General features: G+C 45.6%; 1 long non-coding RNA gene across 3 annotated transcripts in view; it reads right to left on the bottom strand.

Annotated features, from left to right (window-relative positions):
- Positions 1–547: 547 nt before the first annotated feature.
- LOC148136063 (uncharacterized) overlaps positions 548–23,356 on the bottom strand; it is a 46,331-nt gene continuing 23,522 nt past the window's right edge. For 2 of the 3 annotated variants that reach the window (XR_015754696.1, XR_015754695.1), the window contains exons 6-7: positions 22,510–22,618; positions 549–1,317 (exon numbers count right to left, since the gene is read on the bottom strand). This is a non-coding gene — a long non-coding RNA (uncharacterized LOC148136063). Of the gene's footprint in view, positions 1,318–22,509; positions 22,619–23,356 lie in introns of all 3 variants that reach the window. The other variant, XR_015754697.1, reaches the window with a different exon arrangement.

Raw genomic sequence — 23,356 nt, 5'->3', positions numbered from 1 at the left:
CTTCATCTCCACCATTGCACCCCTCCCCACAACTCTACCTTGATTTTGTCCCTTCTCATTCTGTCACTTGTAATGGTTTGCTTGGCCAGTAATGGGCTTTGTTTATAAATATTCAATTGGTAACACAAATGGTTTACTGCTGGTGATTATGTGTCTAGATTAGAGTGGTGCTGGAAAAGCACAGCAGGTCAGGCAGGATCCGAGGAGCCAGAAAATCAATGTTTTGGCAAGAGCCCTTTTCCAGCACCACTCTGATCTAGGCTCTGGTTTCCAGCATCTGCGGTCCTCACTTTTGCACTGCTGGTGATTACATTTTAGCCAAAAGCAAAATGGCGTAATGATGATTTTGATGGTGGAAAGGTTGCTGTGATAACATTTCTGGGTCGGAGAAATGGGGAAAAAGAACGCTTCACAGCTCACAGAACGAGAACTGAAAAGCAGTTAAATCAAACCTCAGACATGGAAGCAATATTTCCCTGGAGTTTGATTAACTGGAAAGTGATGGTGTCCGGGAATAGACAGGATTTTGTTTTACAGGAGGTTGAAAGTTTTAAAACTGTTATATTCAGACAGTTCCATTTATTTTCTTTAATTTTATTTGCTGTGCAAAAAACTTTCACAACATTTTAAAGTCAAAATGTACAATCCTTGTGTTAAAGATAAATGTTAAATAAAATCCATCAAACCATCCCTCACTGAAAACTGTTGTGGAGGTGCAATCTCCTGGAGAATCCCTGCCCACTTCTTCCTACCCGGGTTCCATGACTACATACATACCTGGGAGATAGCAGCAGGAGGCCATTCAGCCTTTCAATCCTGCTCCACCATTCAATGGGAAACAGCTGATCATTCAGCTCAGTCTTCTGTTCCTGTTGTGCTCCAATCCCCTTTCATGACTTTACCTCGAAGAACTATATCGAAGTCCTCCTTTGGCTTCACTGCCTTTTGTTCCAGTGATGTTGCTGTGTTACTGTGTGGGTGTAGGCAGGGGTAATGTGATGGTGCTGCCTCCTGGAGGATGTACTCAGCATGCCTCATCATCCTGCAGTAACATCAACCGGGGTTCAGCAACTCGAGATAGATACCATTTCCAGGATATGGGCATCACTGACTCAGCCAGCATTTATTCCCCATCTCTAGTTACCCTTGAGAACACGGTAGTGAGCTGCTATCTTGAACCACTCGCAGTCCATTTGGTGCAGAGAGACCGACAATGCTGGGAGGGAGAGCGTTAAAGGATTTTGGCCCAGTGATCTTTGGTTCTTCAAATATTGTTAAACTTAATCACCAGTCTGCAAATCTTCACCATCTCGCACCCTGTATAAAGGAATATGTACAGATTAGAAATTCAGAACAGATAATTCTAATTTCTCTGGTATATTTTTTCCCTTTGTTTCCCCAAAGCTGTAACCGTCCAGCCCACTTACTCACTCCCACCATTCTGACTCTGCTGTCCCCTAATGTACACCCTCCCCATTCTCATGGAATAACTGATAAACAGATCCATGCCACCAGTTTCCGTCCCAGGTTAGACCCTGCATCCTTTCTGGGTTCACTTCCTTTCCCTTCAGTTGCTGCAAGTGAATAATGTAACAGCAGAATAAAACAGGGAGATGGCAGGGAGATGGCAGATCCTGGACAGATGGCAGATCCTGGGAGAATGGGTCAGATCCTTCTTTATTTCTCAGAGGTCGATTCCCAGCATTACAACAAGTTGGGAATGGAACTTGGTTCCACGTGAGTGTGATGGCACTTTGACCCCCCCCCCCCAACTGATCAATACTATAAGCAGATGTGCCCCTTCTCCAGCCAATCACAGTGTGAATGCTTTCTGCTGGTTACCCAAAACACATGCTCCAAAACCCATCCACATTCTGTACATGTACAGTACCAGGTTTCCCTGCACACGTGATCCCTGCCTCAGGGATTGTGGGAGTTATAGTCCCCATGAAGCCTCTGGAGAACTGTTTCTGGAAAGTGAATGAAAAGTGTGGGGTGGAGGGTGTTGTGTATCCGATCCCCATTCAGACACACAGGACATGTGAGCTGTCACTGGGTTTTACTGAGACATCCGCTTAGAAAACTCGATTTCTGATGTAAGGAATATACATTCAGCCAATTGCGGGGTGGGGAGGTTAATAAGGGGCAGCAAATTTTAAGAGAGGTGGCTCAGTGGCTAGCACTGCTGCCTCACAGCGTCAGAGACCCGAGTTTGATTCCAGCCTTAGGCAACTGTGTGGAGTTTACACATTCTCACCGTGTCTGCATGTGTTCCCTCTGGGTGTTCCGGTTTCTTTCCACAGTCCAAAGATGTGCAAGTTTGATGGATTGGCCATGCTAAATTGCCTACAGGGTCCACGCATGTGCCAGTTAGACCATTAACAACAGGAAATGCAGGGTTACAGGGAATGGATGGGTCTGAATGGGATGCTCACTATAGGGTTGGCGTGGACTCGATCGATGAATACCCTGTTTCTGCACTATAGGAATTCTATTCTATTCTCATGAAAAAGAATGCACCTATCTCAATGTGTTCTGAATTTGTGGAATTCCCTATTCAAAATGCAGTGGATGCCTGGGCAATGAGCAACCTGAATGAAAAGATACAGATGTTAAATTTGCAATGAGTTGAAGGGTGAGAGAGCGCAGGCGGGAAATCCAGCTGAGAGGAAGGTGTGCTCAATCATCACCGTATTAAATGGTGGAGATGGTTCGAAGGGCTGCATTGACTCTCCTGTGTGCAGTGCTTATCTTCTTACGGTAATAATTGGAAAGCTGAATCCAAAAATCACCACCTTCAGAAAATGCAGGATACTCAGATGGATTAGCATTCTAAACTTAGATAGTGAGGAAGCGAGTAGGAGATAATGATTTTGCAATTTTACACTGTAGGGACACAGTGATTTATGGTTTCCGACTGTGTAGGACATTCACACCGTCCAGAATACTCTGTTGTGAATATCTATCCTGTACTTTACTACAAAGCCAAGGTCTCTGACAATGAAACCCAAAACATCGCCACCCCACGTAATCTGATAAAAGACTTGAGAAGTCTGGTTGAATTTAGAACACAGATGGAAAACGGGAAGATTAAATCCAATCCCAAGATCCTGTGCTTAAACAAAGGAGACAACAATAAGATGAGCCAGGAGTTGGCTAATATAAAGTGGAAGCAAAGACTTTAGGGTGGGACAGTTGACAGACAGTGGAGGAATATCAAAGAATATTTCAAACTGCTCAGCAAAAACATATATCAGTGAAAAGGAAGGACTGTAAGAAAAGGAGTAATCTGGGTGGGTAAGGAAATAATGGAGTCTGTCAAATTGAAATAGAAGGCATACAAATTGGTAAAAACCAAGGAGAAACCAGGAGATTAGAAAAACTTCAAAGATCATCAGAAAGCTTGATGGGATTCGGGATAAAATGTAATGAGTAGCTATCTGCAGGGACAGAATAGCAATTTACACTGCTGGAGGGGAACCTATTGTGTGGGGAACATATGGCCTCTGTAATTATTGAAGCACTTAACTGTTACCAAAAAGATAATCCCGATCAAGTTAAAACTCATAGCACACTCCAAAAACTTGTATTTCCAAATAAACCTGTTGGACTATAACCTAGTGTTGTGTGGTTTTTAACTTTGTTGATCCCACATCAACCCCGGTTCCTCCAAAGCAGAATCCTGACAGACAGCCCCACTGAAACTGAAGCGCCTGTCAGGCACTTGAGGGAGCCAAAGGGGCGTGTGTGGAGGGGTGCGTGGTTTAACCACAAAGGGCTGAACAGAACTAGACTTTTTAACTGCTGTTGCCATAAAGAGATAGTCTCTATTCAAAGTCACAAACAACAAAGGTAGAAGAATGGGAGCTGTACACCGGACAGGCGGGGAGTTACCTGATGCTGCCTGAAGGCATTCTGCACGTAAAATGTCCAGGTAACTACCATGTCTCATCAATAAAGACTCAAAGAAGACCTCTCAGAGTTATGTGCCTATTTATTCCTACCTAGCAGGGTTCAGGAATATGGAGACACAGCAGTCAGTCTTCACAGTGGAGGATATGAAGAACATGCCAGGAATTGATAAGGAGACTGAGGAAGGTGAGGACCTAGATAATAACCATTATCATGAAAGAGTTAGAGCTGGGCAAGCTGATGGAGCTAAACGTAGACAAGTCTCTTTGCCCTGATAGAATACATCCCAAGATACCAACAGAGTTAGGGGGATAAATAGCAAATGCACTTAGTCATAGAATCCTACAGCAGTAACAGGCCCTTTGGCCCAAAGTGGCCCATGCCGAACAGAATGTCCATCCATGCTAACCCCATTTCCATGCACTTGGTCCATCTGCTTCTGAAACTTTCCTATCCATGTATTTGTCCAAATGCCTTTCACATGTTGTTAATGTACCCACCTCAACCACTTCCACTGGCAGCTGATTCCATATACATACCACCCTCTGTGTAGAACGGTTGCCCCTCAGGGTTCCCTTTTAGTCTTTCTCCTCTAACCTTAAACTGATGCCCTCCAGTCCTCATTCCCTGGGAAAAAGACTGAGTGCACTCACCTTACCCAAGCCTCTCATGATCTTATACAATTCTTTAATATATTCCCCCTCGGTTTCCTCTGCTATAAACAAAAGAGTCCTCGCTTGTCTAACCTCTCCCTGTAACTCAGACCCCCGAGACCTGGCATCATCCTTGTAAATGTCTTCTGCACCTTTCCAGTTTAATAACTGAAACCTACACTGCATCCATCACATTTCCCGTGTTTCCCCACGGCGCTGGAACTAACGTGACAACACCAATGGATTACAATCCATGATCGATAATTCACTCCGTTACAACAATCCCATTTTCATAGCTTTTTCCATGATGCAGCAATTCTTTTGTCTTTCTGGTTTCATGGTAAATTGTCCTCATACAAAACCAATCTGGGGGTTAACTGTTTCTGGGAAATGTGCCACGATTTTTTAGACTTTCAAAAACCAAATGAAATTTCTCTCCACAGTCCCCACGCTAACACGGACTTCGCAGTCTCAGTACTTTTTCCAGTCACGCTGACATTTTAGATATTTGTCCACAGGCAGAATGCGTACCTTTCCATCCAGATGAAAAGGCCAATGATATCCGAATCGGCACGGATCAAGTAATTTCAATGTGAATTTCTCAAATACAAATCCCCCCTTTCAGTACTCTACAACAGAGAAAACAAAGAGTGCTGGAGATCCACAGCAGGTCTGTCAGCATCTGAAATGGTGACAGATGCAGGAAACATTGCCGCCTTGAAGAAGTGTTTAGATGATCACACCAGGCACGTGCGCTTGATGGCCAATATGGAGAAAATGGGGGCATTGTGTTCAACAGTTTTAGACCAGAGACTCTGACCCCATTTTATTCTGTGTTTCTCTGAGATTCCCTCTTTTCAGAAGCAGGCAGGAGTGGGAAGCAGTGGAGAATGTAAATGATGTGTGACCTTCCTAGTGAGAGGATTCGAGTACCGGAGCAGGGATCCCTTTCTGGAAGGGCCTTGGCGAGACCACACCTGGAGTACTGCATGTACCTTTGTTCCCCTTTCCCAAGGAGAGCTATCCTGGTTATTGAGAGAGTAAAGGAGGGACACCAGCCTGACTCCTGGGATGTGGAGATAGTTAAGGGCTGCAGATGCTGGAAGTCAGAGTTTATACAATGTTGATCTGGGGAAGTGCAGCAGCTCAGGCAGCATCAGAGGGGCAGGAAAGTTGATGTTCTGGGTCAGGACACTTTATCAGACCGGATGTATAGTCCTGACCCGAAACATCAACTTTCCAGCCCCATCGTATCCACGCTGGTCATCAAGTGCCTATTTATTCTAGTCCCACGTTCTGGCACTCAATGTAACACCTTGGTGTGATCATCTAAACACTTCTGCAAGGCTGCAATGTTTCCGGCATCTGTCACCATTTCAGATGCTGACAGACTTGCTGAGGATGTCCAGCAATTTATCTTCTTATTGCAGATTTCCACCATTTTGCTGAAGCACATAGAGTCATAGACATGTATACAGCTCCATATTTTGTTGACTCATATTTCTGAGAGAACTGATGGCTGAAGAGGGACTCAATCCTCGTTTAACCCTTTCTTTGGCTTTCTGAGCTGCTGACTACATCACTAATATTCTCCCTCCCATTCCCTGACCTGAATTTGACCCATCTAAGCCGACACTTTAGTTCCCAACCCCCTGCCAGACTAGGTAAAACCTCACCAATGGAACTGCAAAAGCCCCCATCAGATTTGTCTCAGCTCTGCCCAGGGGTAACCGGTCAGGCTGGTATAGGTCCCACCCAGAAACAGTCCCAGTGCCTGAAGAACTTAAACCTTTCTCTGGTACACCATTTCCCCAGCCACACATCCAGCTGATCTACCCTCTTATTCCTCCTCTCACTAGCAAATGGCACTGGGAGTAAGTCTGACCTTATTACATTTCAGGAGCTACATTTTAATGCATCTCTTCAAAGTTTGTGTGAAGATTTGTAGCTCGGGTGCTCATTGTTGTGGTTCTGTTCGCCGAGCTGGAAGTTTTTGTTGCAAACGTTTCGTCCCCTGTCTAGGTGACATCCTCAGTGCTTGGGAGCCTCCTGTGAAGTGGTTCTGTGGTGTTTCCTCCGGTATTTATAGTGGCCTGTCCCTGCCGCTTCCTGTTGTCAGTTCCACCTGTCCGCTGTAGTGGCCGGTATATTGGGTCCAGGTCGATGTGTTTGTTGATGGGAGTTCGTGGATGAGTGCCATGCTTCTAGGAATTCAGAACAGCCAGGGAATTCCTAGAAGCATTGCACTCATCCACAAACTCCATCAACAAATACATCGACCTGGACCCAATATACCGGCCACTACAGCGGACAGCTGGAACTGACAACCACAGGAAAGATCACAGAAGCGTTTCACAGGAGGCTCCCAAGCTCTGAGGATGTCACCTAGACAGGGACGAAACATTTGCAACAAAAACTTCCAGCTCGTTTAATGCATCTCGGCTCTCCCTATATCTAGCTTTCAGGCCCTCATCCCTCTGTTTAGCGATGTTGTTGGTATCTGTGTGTTCCACCACCACGGGCTGTTTAACTTCCAGCTCCAGAATGTCCTGCAGCCGCTCCATGATATCGCGGATCCTAGCTTTATGGAGGTAACGTACCATCCTGGATTCACGTCTATGGTCACAGCAGTGCCCGCTCTAACGCTGAGCATTAAATCCCCTGTCACTATAGCCATGTTTCCTCTCTTTCCTCCCACTCTGTGCAGCGGAGCTCTTTGTGGTGGCATGACCCTGGCTGGTGCTGATTTCCCGAGAAGCTACTCCACCCATTCCCACCCTTACAGAATCCCAAGCGGGATACAGTATCTGTATGAGAAGGGGATGACCACTGGGGACCCCTGCACCCCCTTCCTGAGACTTTTACTTGATCTGATGGTCTCCCATTCCCTTTCTGCCTGTGCAGCCCTCACCTGCAGTGTGACTAACTCACTAAACGTGCTGTCCATAACCTTCTCAGATGCTGCACAGTGAGTCCACTCACAGCTCCAGGTCTGAAAAGCAGTTTCCCAGTAACTGCAGATGGACACACTTGCAGCACACATAGCCGTCAGGCACACTGGAAGCGTCCCTTATTTCCCACACTGTACAAGTGGACCACACCACAGGTCTGAGGTCTCCTACGACAACATCTCTCTACATTCATCTCGTTACTCCCGTTAAGAAAATTTAAATGAGTGAGCAACCTTCCTTCACTTCAAACATGTACATTATAATAATAAAAATCTTTACTTCAGCAGATATATCATACTTTAAAACCTTAAATACTCCGCAGGTATCACTGAGAAATTGGCTGTTCCCATTGGGACCATGTGAATTACTGAATGGCCTGAACTGAACCTGAGTTTCAGCTTCATCTTCTCCCGGTCTCACCTCACTATATACACCCAACTCCAAAACACTCTCATTGAGCCAAGCAGCCCTCACAGTGCAGCCCTCTCATTTTCAATGTCTGCTCACACCTACACTGCCCTCAGCCTCCTGTACTGTTCCAATGCATCTCAATGGGAGCTCAGGAACAGTATCTCATCTTTCAGTTCAGCCCTTTGTAACCCCAGAGTCAACATGGACTTCAGCAGTTTCTGGATGAACAGACAGTTGTCAGAATCTGGAATGTTCCACCTGAAATGGTGCTGGAATTTGAGTCCACAAGGAAATTCAATGAGAAGCTTGCAGGGAATTGGAAGTAGGGAGTTTACAGTTAACATCATGAAGTTGGTGACTGGGACTATATCTGGCATTTGGATAAATCTGTGCTCTCTCTCAGGCCAATACCTCCTTCCACAGCTGCAGGGCCAAGAATTGAACACATACCCAAAGGATGATCTGACCATGAACTTGAACATCTTTCTGCTTTTTGCTTGACAAAACTATTGGCGATATTTTCCCAGACTGAACAAACCTTTCTCTTCCACAGTTAAATGCCAATCATATTCAGATCGTGATGACTCTGTGGACTGTAGAAACTGGCTTTTGAGATCCCAGTCTCAATTATTCTCAATTAATATCCTATAAATTGAATTCGCAAAACAAAGCTCACAATCAGTGCAAGGTGAATAGTGAAGGCGAACACTTCTCTTGGTATGTGTTTGATGTGTAAACATTCCTCTTGAAATCACCCCACCCCCCCCAAAAAAGAGGACACATGCATGCGCCTTGCTGTACCTTACCCCAAATAAAGATGGCGGCCATAACCCAGGACCTCTCACTGCCTGAGGCCCACAGCTGTTTTCCCCTTTGCTGCAAATGTGGGACCAAGATTTTCTAATTCAGATTAACAACCTGCACAGAGTGTAACTAAATCCTCCCAGTCTACACCGGTACATCTCATCCGGTTTCTGCTGCCACTCTCCCTTTTCCACCTCCTGCAAACACCAAGGGTCATCACGGGTTCTGTGACCCTTCATCAGAACCGAACACAGCTGGGAAAAGTAGAATCCCTATAGCGTGGAAACGGGCTCTTCGAGCCCAACAATTCCACACCCACCCTCTGAAGTTCATCCCACCCAGACCCATTCCCCTCCCTATTACTCGCCATTTCCCCGGACTAACGCACATCCCTGAACACTACGGGAAATTTAGCTGGGCCAATTCACTGAACCTGCACATCTTTGGACTACAGGAGATGGGGGTTAAAGAGTAAATAATAGGTGGGGACTGAGCGCAAAGAGAGACAGGGACATTTGTAAAGACAAAGGAGTGAATAACGATCTGGTGGGAGGGTGGAAAGCTGTTCGTGGAGGAGACAGGAACCTGGTAGCATCTGAGTGGCTGTGGTGGAAATGGTGACTGATGAGTTACATTGTGGCTGCAAAAAGGTCCCGGAGCTTCAAGTTGCCCGTCACTTTAACACACAAGACTGTTCCCTGTCCAACATCTCGGTCTCATGCTTACTGCGGTGTTCCAGTGAAGCTTGATACAAGCTGGCAGAACACTCCAGAACATACCAAATGGTCTCCTATTTCAAGGACTGCAATTTCCCCTCCCATGTGGTCAACAATGCCCTCCACCGTATCTCCTCCCCTTCCCACACCACTGCCCTTGAACCCCACCATTCCAACCCCAACAAGGATGGGATCCCCCCACTCCTCACCTTCCATCCAGATACAACACATCATCCTCTGCCATTTCCACCACCTACAATCAGACCCCACCAGAGATATGTTTCCCTCCCCTCCCCTTTCAGCATTCCACAGAGACCATTCCCTCTGTGACTTCCTCGTTAGGTCCAAGCTCCCCACCAACCCATCCTCCACTCCCAGCACCTTCGCTTGCCACTGCAAGATGTGTAAAACCTGTGCCCACGCCTCCCCCTCACCTCTATCCAAGGCACCAAAGGATCCTCCCACATCCAGCAGAGAATTCCCTGCCTACCCAAACACCTCAACTATTGTGTCTTTTGCTCTCAACGTGGTCTCCTCTACACTGGGGAGTCAGGACGCCAACATGTGGAATATTTCAGGGAATATTTCTGAGACACATGCACCAACCAACCCCACCACCTTGTGACTGACCACTTCAGAGACATCCCCTCCGCCCCCACGCTGCCAAGGACATGCATGTCTTGGGTGTCCTCCACCCCCAAATCCGAGCCACCCGACGCCTGGAGGAAGAACACCTCATCTTCTATCTTGGAACCTTTCAACCACACGGCATCAAGGTTTCCTCATCTCCTCTCCCCCACCTTATCACAGATTCAACCCTCCAACTCGGCACTGGCCTCCTGAACTGTCCCACCTGTCCATTTTCCTTCCCAATTATCCATTCCACCCTCTCACCACTACCCCATCTACCTCTACCTAGTCTCTTACTAGCTCCCTTCCCCCCGGCCCCAAACACCCCTCCCTATTTATCTCTCAGCCCTCTTCCCCCAACTCCCACATTTCTGATGAAGTGCTTACATGCCCAATATGTCAATTCTCCTGCTCCTTGGATGCTGCCTGACCTGCTGTGCTTTTCCAGCGCCACAAGTTGGAAGAATAACACCTCATCTCCCAGTCGGGGTCCCTACAATCCTCTGGCTTCAACAGCAAATTCAATAATTTTAGGTCCTGAACTCTCCCACGTCCTAGTGTCTTTGCCCCTTACCCCACACACCAGTCCTTGTTATTACATAGCCTGGCATTACACACTACCTATGGTTAGCCACTAACAGTCTCCATAAACAGCTATTCACCCTCCCCCTCAGATCGTTATCCACTCTTTTTGTCCAACTGCTCTTATCTCTCTCTTCAGACTCTATTCCCCCCTATCATTTACTCCTTAACCCCTACCTTCTGCATAAAAACCAACATTTTTTCTCAGTAGCATCAGTTCCTGAGGATGTGTCACCGAATCCAAAATGCGAACCGATTTCACTTCACAGATGCTGCCAGATCTGCTGAGCGTTTCCAGTACTTTCAGTTGTTGTGTGCGTGATTTACAGCATCCACAGTTCTTTCAATTTACCCGGAGTATCCAATTCAGGTCTAGCAGACTGAAACAGTGTTTATCAACCCTCCCAAGTACACACTAACTCCATCTCTCTCCCACTCCCTTCACATTCACTGAGACCCCCTCAGAGTGACACTGCGCCTGCAAAGCTGATGGCCATATGTTGGCCTGCTGGACCCACCCCTCATTCACTCCCATTGGCTCGAGGATCACGCCAACTCTCCTATTGGTCTGAAGCTGTATCAATTAGCCAAGGCCCCATTGTGACCCGAGTGGTGGGATCCTCCCAGGTGCATCAGAGGCTGAGGGGTGACCTCAGAGGTTTATAAAATCAGAGGGGCCTGGGTAGGATAAATAGACAAGGTCGCTTCCCTGGGGTGGGGGAGTCCAGAATAAGAGGCCAAAGGTTTAACTTGAGAGGGGAAGAATTTAACATGGATTTGAGGGGCAACTATTTTTCTCCACTGAGGTTGGTGCGGGTATGGAATCTTCTATAAGGAAGTGAAGGATGTTGGTACAATTATACCATTTGGCATCAGGATGGGTATATGAATAGGAAGAGTGCAGAGTGATATGTGCCAAGTGTGGCAAATGGGTCCAGATTGGATTGGGATATCTGGTCAGCATGGATCAGTTTAACCAAAGGGTTTATTTTCATGCTGTACATCTCTACGGCTCTGCCCTGTGATGAGCTTCATCAATCACAGTCAATGGATCATTATCACAGAGCACAGGGGCTGGGGGCTATTCTGCCCATTGGGGCTGTATTCTCTCCCTCTGAAGATGGTGCCAGTCAATCCCAACTCACCTCACATTTGGACATAGCCCTCCAAATCTTTCCTTAAAAATGTTAAATTTCAAATTTGTTTTGACAATAACTACTGAATCTGCATCCAGCTGTCTTTCAAACTGTTCCAGATGCTCAGAACTTAGTGAGCAAAATAATCTTCACATTTTTAACCTGCATTATTTGCCAGTTACCTGAAAATAGTTACTAAAAATTGTGACGTTAAAAATTTTTCACTCTGTCTCTCTGTAAATGAAATATCCTGGAAACAAATCAACTCCTGTTCGAAATTACTGCTTAATCTTCTCAGCTCCAAGGAGAATTGTCTGACCTTCTGCTAACTCTTCATAAAAGAGAAACCTACCTTAATTTTATTTTTTAGTGCCATAGAGATGTACAGCACAGAAACAGACCCTTCAGTCCAACTTGTCCATGCCGACCAGATATCCTAAATTAATCTCGTCCCATATGCCAGCACTTGGCCCATAACCTTCTAACACTATCCCAATCACATATCCAATGAGATGCCTTTTAAATGATGTAACTGTACCAGCCTCCACACTTTCTCTGGCAGCTTATTCCATACACATACCACGTTCTGCTTGAAACTTTGCCCCTAATATCCCTTTACAACCTTTTCCCTCATGCCTGTGCTTTCTAGTTTTGGACTCACCTAAACAGGAATAAGACCCTGGCTGTTTACCTTATCCATGCCCCTCACGATTTTATCAACCTCTATGGTCATACCCCAGCATCCGATTCTCCAGTGAAAACAGCCTCAGCCTATTCAGCCTCTCCCTATAGCTCAATCTCTCAACCCTGGCAACATCTTTGCACATCTTTTCTGAATCCTTTCAAGTTTCACAATATCATTCCGATAGTGGGGAGACCAGGACTGAAAACAGAATTCCAGAAGTGACTGAATCAATGTCCTGTACAGCAACAAAATGACGTCACAACCTCTGTACTCAATGCACAGACCGATAAAGGCAAGAATACTAAACACCTTCTTCACTACCCTGCCTATCTATGATTCCACTTTCAAGAAACTGTGAACTTGCAGTCCAAGATCTCTTAGTTCAGCAACACTGCCCAGGACCTTCCCATGAAGTGTAGAAGTCCGGCCCTGATTTGCTTTTCCAAAATGCAGAACCTCACATTTATCAAAATTAAACTTCATCTGCCACTCCTCAGCCCATTTGATCGGAGTCTCATTGTACTCTGAGGTAACTTTACTGTCCACTGCACCTCAAATTTTGGTGTCTATTGTAAACCTACTAACCATAGCTCCTATATTCACATGGAAATCATTGATATCAATGACAAAAAGCAGTGGACCCAGCACCCAGCCTGACAGCATTTTGCTCACCACAGGCTTCCAGTCCTAAAAGCACCCACCACCAAGACACTGACTGCTCAGCAAGGTTAGAGCTCATGGAATACAGGGAGAACTAGCCAATTGGGATCCAGAACTGGCTCAAAGGCAGAAGACAGGGGGTGGTGGTGGAGGGTTGATTTTCAGACTGGAGGCCTGTAAGCAGTGGAGTGCCACAAGGGTCGGTGCTGGATCCATTATTTTTCGTCATTTATATGAATGACTTGGATGTGAACATAGCAGGTATAGTTAGTGAGATGACACCAAAGTTGGAGGTGTAGTGGACAGTGAAAACAATTACCTCAGAGTACAACGGGATCTTGATCAGATGGGTGAATGGGCTGAGGAGTGGCATTTGGGGAAATCAAATCTTAGCAGGACTTATACACTTAATGGAAAGGTCCTGAGGAGTGTTCCTGAACAAAGAGACCTTGGAGTGCGGGTTCATAGCTCCTTTAAAGCCACAGGTAGATAGGATAGTGAAGGCGGCATATGGTTAGAACATTAAGTACAGGATTTGGGAGGTCATGTTGTGGCTGTACAGGGCATTGATGAGGTCACTATTGGAACATTGCGTACAAATCTGGTCTCCTTCATATTGGAAGGATGTTGTGAAACTTGAAAGGGTTCAGAAAAGATTTACGAGAAAGTTACCAGGATTGGAGGATTTGAGCTCAGCTGGGGGTTGTATAGATTTTGAATAGATTGGGGCTATTTTCCCTGGAGCGTCAGAAGCTGAGAGGTGAGCTTATAGAGATATATAAAATCATGAGGGGTATGGATAGGATAAATAGACAAAGTCTCTTCCCTGGGGTGGTGGATCCCAGCACGAGAGGGCATAGGTTTAGGATGAGAGGGGAAAGACTTTAAAGAGAGTTGTGGGGAAACGTTTTCACAGAAGGTGGTACGTGTATGGAATGAGCTGCCAGAGAAAATGATGGAGGCTGGACGAATGCAACATTTATAAGGCATCTTGATGGGTATATAAATAGCAAGGATATGGGTCGAGTGCAGGCAGGTGGGACTACATTGCGTTGGGATATCTGGTCAGCATATACTGGTTGGACCGAAGGGTCTCTGCTTCTGTGTTGTACATCTATGACTCTTTGATCTTCCAACCAATTTTGTATCCAAATAGCTAGTTCCGCCTGTATTCTATGGTGTTGAACTTGGTAACCAGTCTGTTATGTGGAACCTTGTGTCTTTCTCAAGTCCAAGTTAATGACTTCCATGCACAAAGCATGCTGACTATCCCTAATCTTTTCTTGCCTTTCCAATGACATGTAAATCCTGTCCCTGTAAATTCCTCCCAACAACTTGCCTGCCACTGACTTCAGGCTCACCGGTCTATAGTTCCCTGGCTTTTCCTTACTACCTTTCTCAAATAATGATTTGGAGATGCCAGTGTTGGACTGGGGTGTACAAAGTTAGAAATCACACAACACCAGGTTATAGTCCAACCGGTTTAATTGGAAGCACACTTCCAATTAAACCTGTTTGACTATAACCTGGTGTGTGATTTTTAACTTTCTCAAATAATGGCACCCATCTTCCAGCACCTTGTCTGTGGCAATCGATGATACAAATATCTCAGCGAGGGGCCCAGCAATCACTGCCCAGGCTTCCCACAAAGTTCTGCGGTACACCTGCTCAGATTCCTGGGATTTATCACCTTTCTGCTTTTTAAGACATCCAGTACCTCCTCCACTATAATATGAAGAATTGCAAAGTTATCACTATTTATTTCTCCAAACTCTCTCGCTTCCATATCATCTTCCAGTAAAAACTGATGTGAAATACTTACAGGATCTCTCCCACCGCCTTACTGATTTTTGAGGGTTGCTATTCTCTGCCTGGTTACTCTTTTGTCCATAGTATATTTGTCGAATCTCTTTAGATTCTCCTGAAATCAATTTCCCAAGTTATCTCATGTCCTCTTTTTGCTCTCCTGGTTTCCCGAGAGTATACTCCTCTAGGGAGTCACACAAACACAGCTCTCCATACCTGCCATATCCCTCCTTCATTTTCTTGACCAGAGTCTCAATTTCTCTAATCATGCAGCATTCTTTACACCTACCAGCCTTGGCCTTAACAGGAAAATACTGTGTCTGTACTCACATTATCACAGGCCTATGGAGGCATTGGCAGATGTGGACATCAAAACAATCAATCATTCTCAGTTAAGAGGTACTGTTGAAAAAGCTAAGAGCCCAAAGGTAGATGAGTCTCCTGGCCCTGATAGAATGCATCCCAGAGATGGCGGGGGGAAATAGCAAATGCTCTTGTGATTATTCACTAAAATTTGTTTGACTCTGGGACAGTTCCGACAGATTGGCAAGCTGCAAACGTGATGCCACTTATTCTAAAAAAATGCATTGGGTGCTGGTGAGGCCACACCTGGAGTATTGTGTACAGGTTTGGTCTCCTCACTTCTGCAATGATGTTCTGGCACTGGAGGGAGTGCAGATGAGTGTCACTAGTTTGGGCCTGGAGTTGAGAGGGTTGGTGTATGTGGAGAGATTTAGGACTGAGTTCAGGAGGAACTTCTGCAGCTAAAGGGTTGCGAATCTGTGGAATTTGCTGCTGAGTAAAGCAGCTGAGGCTTTCGTCTTGAATGTCTTTAAGGCAAAAGGTAGATTTCTGAACAGGAAAGCAATTGAGGGTTACAAGTAAGAGCAGGAAAGTGGAGCTGAGGCCATGAAAAGATCAGTCCTGGTCTTATTGAATGGCAGAGCAGGCTTGAGGGGCCAGATTGCTTACTCCTGCTCCTCTTCCTTATGTTCTTATGTTCCCCCTTTCCAGCCATCCCTTTCCCTGGAACTAACCTTCCGGAAACAAATTTTGCAAGTTCTTACCTTGTGCCATCAAAATTGTCCAATTTAGAAGGCTACCTATTAGATCTGGTCTATTATTTTCTGTAACTATTTTAAAGCTAGTAGAATTATCAGAGAATCCAGACAGCGTGGAAGCGGGCCATTCAGCCCATCACATCCACACTGAACATCAGAGCCTTCTACCCTACCCCTATAAATGCAATTCCAATGAGCAATCCACTTGGCCAGCACATCCCTGAACACTATGGGCAATTCAGCCTGGAGAACCCACCCATCCTACACATCTTTGGACTATGGGAGGAAACCAGAGCAACCAGACAAAACCCAAGCAGACAACCACAACAAGGTGATCATCTCTTTCTTATTTCCCAGTTCCATCCAAATAACTTCACTGGAAATACTCCCAATAATATCCTCCCTGAGCACAACCATAAAGGTATCCCTAATCCAAAACGCCATTCTGCCTCGTCTCATCCCTCTTTCTATCCTTCCCATTGCATCTATACCTATCCATCACTGAGCCACGTTTCAGTAATATCCATGAGATCCCAGTCCCATGTTCAAAACCAAATCCTCAGCTCATCTGCCTTCCCTGTCGGGCCTCTTGCAGTGAAACTGCTCTGTCCCACCTCGTTCTGTGCCTTGCCCTTTCCTGCCTTGACTGTCTATCTTCTCAACTGTATCAGCCTCAGACATACCTCTTCTCTCACTATCTCTTTAGGTTTACCCCCTACTCTCTCACTGGTTGAATGCCTCCTGAGTAGCACTAGCAAATCTCCCTGCCTGGATATTAGACACCTTCCAATTCAGGTACAATCCATCCTTCTTATGCACGTCAATTCTACCCCAGCAGAGATTCCAATGATCAAAACATAGCAATCCTTCTCCCTGCACCAGAGCCTTAGCCACACATTCATCTGCTCTATCCTGCTGTCCCTAATCTCACTAGCATGTGCCACAAAGAGTAATCCAGATATTACTACCCACGAAGACCTACTTTTTATCCTCCAGGATAATGTGCTATATTCTCTCGTCAGGACCTCATCCTTTCCTCTTCCGATGTCATTGGTATTAATGTACAATGAGCTCCCACTGATCATACTCCCTTTTGAGAATACTCTGCTCCCTGCCCGAGACATCCTTGTCCCTGGCACCAGGGAGGCACCACCCATTCTGATGTCTCACTGTCAGCTGCAGAACTGGCAGTCTGTGCCCTATACCAGAGAATCTCCGATCACCATTGATCACCAGGAACCTCATTTATCTCACATTACATTGGAGCCAGTCTCTGTACCCGTACCTTGCTTGTCAGTGCGATATGCCCCTGAGAGGGTGACCTCCGACGCTATTCGAAACAGTGTACTTGTTTGAGATCAATGAGCCGGGCCCCATTCTGAGGTAAGTGGTGGGATCCTCCCTCTCTCTGCCCAGTGATGAGCTTCATCATTCATAGTGAATGGGGCAGTATCACAGAGCACAAGGGCTGGGGGCTATTCAGCCCATTGGGTCTGTACTCTCTCCCTCTGGAGATGCTGCAAATCTGTCCCAACTCCCCTCTCACTTGCCCAAAGCCCACTAAGTCTTTCCTTAAAAAGTAAAATTATAAATCTGTTTGAGAACACCTGCTGAATCTGTGTCCAGCTGCCGTTCAGCCTATTCCATGTGCGCAGAACTTACTGAGTGAAATCATGTTCCCATTTTCACTTTGCATTATTTGCCAGTTACCTGAAAGTAGTTACGAAAAATTGTGATCATACTAACAATTCCTCTCTCTCTGCAAATTAATTGTTTGGAAACAAATCTGCACCTGGTCCAAATCACTGCTTAACCGTCTCAGCTCCAAGGACAATTATCTGTGCTTCTACAGCTCTCCACAAAAGAGGAACACATCTTAATTTATTAGTGCCATAGAGATGGACAGCACAGAAACAGACCTTCGGTCCAATTCGTTCATGCCGACTCGGAATCCTAAACTACTGGAGTCCCATTTGCCAGCTATTGGGCCCTATCCCTCAAAACCCATCCCATTCACGGATGCCTTTCAAATGTTGTTATTGTATCAGTCTCCTCTACTTCATCTGGCAGCTCCTCCCATACACACACCACACTCCGCTTGAAATCATTGCCCCTTAGATCCCTTTTAATTCTTTGCCCTCTCAACTTAAGCCCATGAGCTCTTGTTTTGACCCACCTCACCTGGGGGGAAAAGACCCTGGCTGTTCACCGTATCCATGTCCCTCATGATTTATAAATCTCCATAAAGTCACCTCTGTCTTTGACTCTTCAGGGAAAATAGCCCCAGTCTCTCCCTGTAGCACAAATCCTTCAACCCTGGCAACATTTTTGCAAATCTTGTCTGACTTCTTTCAAATTTCATAACATCCTTCCCAGAACAGGGATATTCGAACTGAAAGCAGAATTCCTGAAATGGCTTAATCAATGTCCTGTGAAGCCACAATATGACATCCCAGCTTCCATATTCAATGCATTGACAAATAAATATAAGCATACCATACACCACCTTCACTAGTCTGCTGACCTGCGACTCTACTTTCAAGGAAGAATGAACCTGAACTCCAAGGTCTCTTTGTTCAGCAACACTCCCCAGGACTTTACCATTAAGTGCATACATCCTGTCCTGATTTGTCTTTCCAAAATACAACAGCTCACATATATCTAAATTAAACTCAGTCTGCCATTTTTCATTCCAATGGCCCATCTGATCAAGATCCTGTTGTATTCTGAACTAACTTTCTACACTGCCCACTACCCCTCCAAGTTTGGTGCCTTCTGACCATATCTCATATATTCACATCCAAGTCACTTATTGAAGGCCCCAATATCCATTGCTGCAGCACACTGCTGCTCACAGGCCTCCAGTCCACAAAGCAACCCTCCATCACCACTCTCTGTCTCCTACCTTCAAGCCAGTTTTGTATCTAAATGGCTCGTTCTCCCAGCATTCCATGTTATCTAACCTTGCTAACCAGTCTGCTATGTGGCACCTTGTTCAATGCCCATGGAGACAACGTTCACAGGCTGCCATCAATCATCTTTGTCACATCTTCAAGAAAAAAAATACTCAAGTTAGTGAGACACGATTTTGTACAAACAAAGCCACTTTAACTCTTCTTCAGCATTTCCAAATACACGTATATTCTGTCCCTCAGAATCCCTTCCAACAACTTGCCTGCCACTGACTTCAGGCTCACTGTTCTCTTGTTCCATGGCCTTTCTTTACCACCTTTTTAAACATAATGGCACCTCACCTGTCGCTATCAATGTTACAAATATCTCAGGAGAGGCCAAAAATCTTAAAGGAGGACAGAGGGGGTTAGGGAGGATATTCCAGAGGTTTGTGTTCTTGGCAGCTCCAATTGTGGAGTGATGTAAGTTGGGAATAGCTGTCAATTAGTGGTTAATCGTGGGTAGTGTGTAATGGCAGGCAATGTGATAACAATGTGTGTGAGTTAAGGGTTGGAGGGGTGGGGTTCAAGGGCAGTGGTGTGGGAAGTAGAGGAGATACACTGGAGGGCATTGTTGACCACATGAAAGGGGAAATTGCAGTCCTTGAAATATGGTCCATTTGGTATGTTCTGGAGTGTTCTGCCAGCTTGCATCAAGCTTCACTGGAACACTGCACCGAAGCATGAGACAGATGTTGGCCAGGGAACACGCTCATGTGTTAAAGTGGCAGGCAACCGGGAGTTCAGGGTCTTTTTTGGCCTGAGAGGGAGCACAGATTGATCCAAATTCCACTTCATTCTTTTGTAGGAACTGTCAGATTTAGTTCCAATCACCCACTTCATAATGTTAACCTGTAAACTCCTTATGGACTCAAATCCTAGCACCTTTTCAGGTGGAATGCTCCAGATTCTGATAACTCTGTTCATTGAGAAAAAGATGCCCTAAGGTCCCTTTTAAATCTTTTCCCTCTCATCTTAAGCCTGTGTCCTCTAGTTCTGAACCCACACAACCTGGGAAAAAGGCTCTGACTGCTCACCTTATCCAGGTCCATCATGATTTTATAAACATTTATAAGGTCACCTCTCAGTCTCTAACTCTCCAGGAAAATAGTCCCAACCTATTCAGCATTTCCCAATAGCTCAACCCGTCCAACCCTGGCAAAGTCCTTGCAAACCTTTTCTGAAACCTTTGAAGTTTCACAACATCATTCCGAGAACAGGGAGATTGGAACTGAAAACAGAATCCCAGAAGGGCATTAATCAATGTCCTGTACAACCACAATATGACGTCACAACAGCTGTATTCAATGCATTGACCAATAACGGGGAGTGTACCAAACACTACATTCACTACCCCGCCTACCTGTGACTCGACTTTCAAGGAACTATGAACCTGGACTCCAAGGTCTCTTTATTCAGCAACACTCCCCAGGACTTTACCATTAAGTGTACAGGTCCTGCCCTGACTTGCCTTTCCGAAATCCAACAGCTCACATTTGTCTAAGTTGAACTCCATCTTCCATTCCTTGCTCCATTGGCCCAAAAGATCAAGATCCTGTTGTATTCTGAATTAACCTTCTTCACTGTCCACTACACCTCCAATTTTGGTGCCTTCTGTAAACCTACTGACCATAGCTCATATTCACATCCAAGTCATTTATTTAAGGGCCCAATATCGACCCTTGTAGCACACTGCTGCCCACAGGCCTCCAGTCCACAAAGCAACCCTCCATCACCACCCTCTGTCTCCTACCTTCAAGCCAGTTTTGTATCCAAATGGCTTGCTCTCCCTGCATTCCATGTTATCTAACCCTGCTAACCAGTCTGCTTTGTGGAACCTTGTTGAATGTCCACATAAACAACATTCACCGCCTGGCTTCACCAATTTTCTTTGTCACTTCAAAACATTCCGTTAAGTTAGTGAGACACGATTGTGGCTTTGTACATGCACATCGACTCTCCCTAATCATTCCTTACCTTTCCTAATAGATGGATATCCTGTCCCTCAGAATCCCTTCCAACAACTTGCCTGCCACTGACTTCAGGTTCTCTGTTCTCTTGTTCCATGGCCTCTCCTTACCACTTTTTAAAATAATGGCACCTCACCTGTCGCTATCAACGATACAAATATCTCAGGAGAGGCCCAACAATCACTTCTAGATTTCCAGAAAGTTCTGGGATACACCTGATTAGGTCCCAGGACTTTATCAACCTTGATGCCATTTCAGACATCCAGTACCACCTCCTCTGTAACATGGATACTTTTCAAGTTCTCTCTGTTTATTTCTCCAAACTCTTGAGTTTCCATATCCTTCTCCAGTAAAAAATGACATGAAATATTCACATATCTTTCCCACTCCCTGTGGTTCCATAGACGGCCTTGTTAATCTTTAAGGGGTCCTATTATCTGGTCCAGTTAATCTTTTGTCTTAGATAAATGTATTTAATCTCGTTGGATTTACTTAAACCAGTGCCTGGAGCTATTTCATGTCTTCTTTTTGCTCTCCTGATTTCCCTAAAGTATAAAAGCATGATCCTGTACTCCCAATTCCTCTGTCTCTGACATATCTGCTCCCAGGAGGAGCAATTCCACCCCAGGACATCCCAGAAAGGCCTCCTACAATTTCCCTCTCACTTGATCAACAATGCCCTCCAATGCATACCCTCCACTTCCTGCACCTCCACCTTTATCCCACCACTTCAACCACCATAAGATTATAACCTTGCAGTCTTCACCTTCCACTCCACTAATCTCCAGATACAGTGCCTTAACCTCTGTTATTTCTGCTACCTAAAGTCGGATCCCACCACCACAGATATATTTCCCTCTCCACCCCTATCTGCGTTCCACAGAGACCATTCCCTCGGCAACACCCTTGTTAGGCCCACCCCCTCCCACCAACCCATGCTCCACACCCTTGACCCTCCCTTGCCGCCACGGGAGATGTAAAACATGCGGCCACACCTCCCTCTGACCTCTGTCCAAGACCTGAAAAGGATCTTTTCACATCAGGCAGAGATTTCTCCGCACATCCCAAAACCTCATCTACTGCACCTGGACACTATGGGAAATTTAACATGGTTCATCCAACTAACCTACACATCTTTGGACTGTGGGAGTAAACTGGAACACCCGAAGGAAACCCTCACAGACACTGGGGATAACCTGCCAACTCCAACACAGAGTTGCCAGAGACTGGAATCAAACCCAGGTCCCTGGTGCTGAGGAAGCAGCGCTAACCACTAAGCCACAATACTGTGGGATCTTTGGTGCTAATGTGCTGCCCCACTGATACCTCAATCACTCACCCTGCCTCATGTCCTAAGAGGCAGCAATGACGGAGTGAAATTATCGCTAGACAATTAATCCAGAGACCCAGATAACGTTCTGGGGACCTGGGTTTGAACCCCATCACTGTAGATTTTGGAACGTGAATTCAATAAATATCTGGAAAAATTAATTTTGTGACGACAATGAATCCATTGTCAATTGTTGGGAAATCCCATCTGGTTCACTCACGACCTTTAGGGAAGGAAAATGCAATCCTTACCTGGTCTGGTCTGCATGTGACTCCAGACCTATAGCAACGTGGTTGATTCTTAACTTCCCTCTGGTTAAACAAAGCAATAAATGCTGGCCGAGCCAGTGACAGCCTCATCCTGTGAATGAATAAAGAAAACAGGTCAGGTTTTGTTCCTTCTCTAGTAGGTACATCCTACAAACTGAATCTGAAACGTTCTCGTACACACTGAACAAATACCTTTCCATCCAAACCCTCAACACTGCAGCATTCCGAGGCCATGTTGGTAAAGTTAAAACCCCTTATCATTGTATCCACATTATTCTTACAGATAACGGAGGTCTCCTGGTAATATTGACTATTGGGAGAGAGTCTATAATACAATGCCAGTAAGACGGTCATCCCTTCCTTATTTCCCAGCACCACCCAAGTAACTTTCCTGGATGTACTCCCAAGAATATCCTCCCAAAGCCAGCTGTAATGTTATCCCTAATCAAAGACGCCACTCCCCCTGTACTGCTGCCCCCTTGCTATCGCATCTCCACCCTGGAATATTAAGCTGCTAGTCCTATCCATCCCTGAGTGATGCCTCTGTAATTGCTGTAATATCCCAATGCCATGTTCAAAACCATACCCTGAGCCCATCTGCCTGACCTGTCAGGCCTCTTGCACTGAAATAAATGCAGTGTAACTGGTCCGTCCCACTTTATTCTGTGGCTTGCTCTTGCCTGCCTTGACAGTCTAATCTGAACAGTACCAGCCTCGGACATCCCTCTTTTCTCACTATCTCTTTAGGTTTACCCCAACTCCCTCACTGGTTTAATGCCTCCCGAGTGGAACTAGCAAATCTCCCTGCTCATCAGGACCCCATACTTTC

This window comes from Chiloscyllium plagiosum, unplaced genomic scaffold (assembly GCF_037043375.1).
Source record: "Chiloscyllium plagiosum isolate Xiang-an unplaced genomic scaffold, Cpla_swu_hap1 HiC_scaffold_47, whole genome shotgun sequence".
In the NCBI taxonomy this organism is placed as follows: Eukaryota; Metazoa; Chordata; class Chondrichthyes; order Orectolobiformes; family Hemiscylliidae; genus Chiloscyllium; species Chiloscyllium plagiosum.
This window is presented reverse-complemented; position numbering and strand designations above follow the sequence as displayed.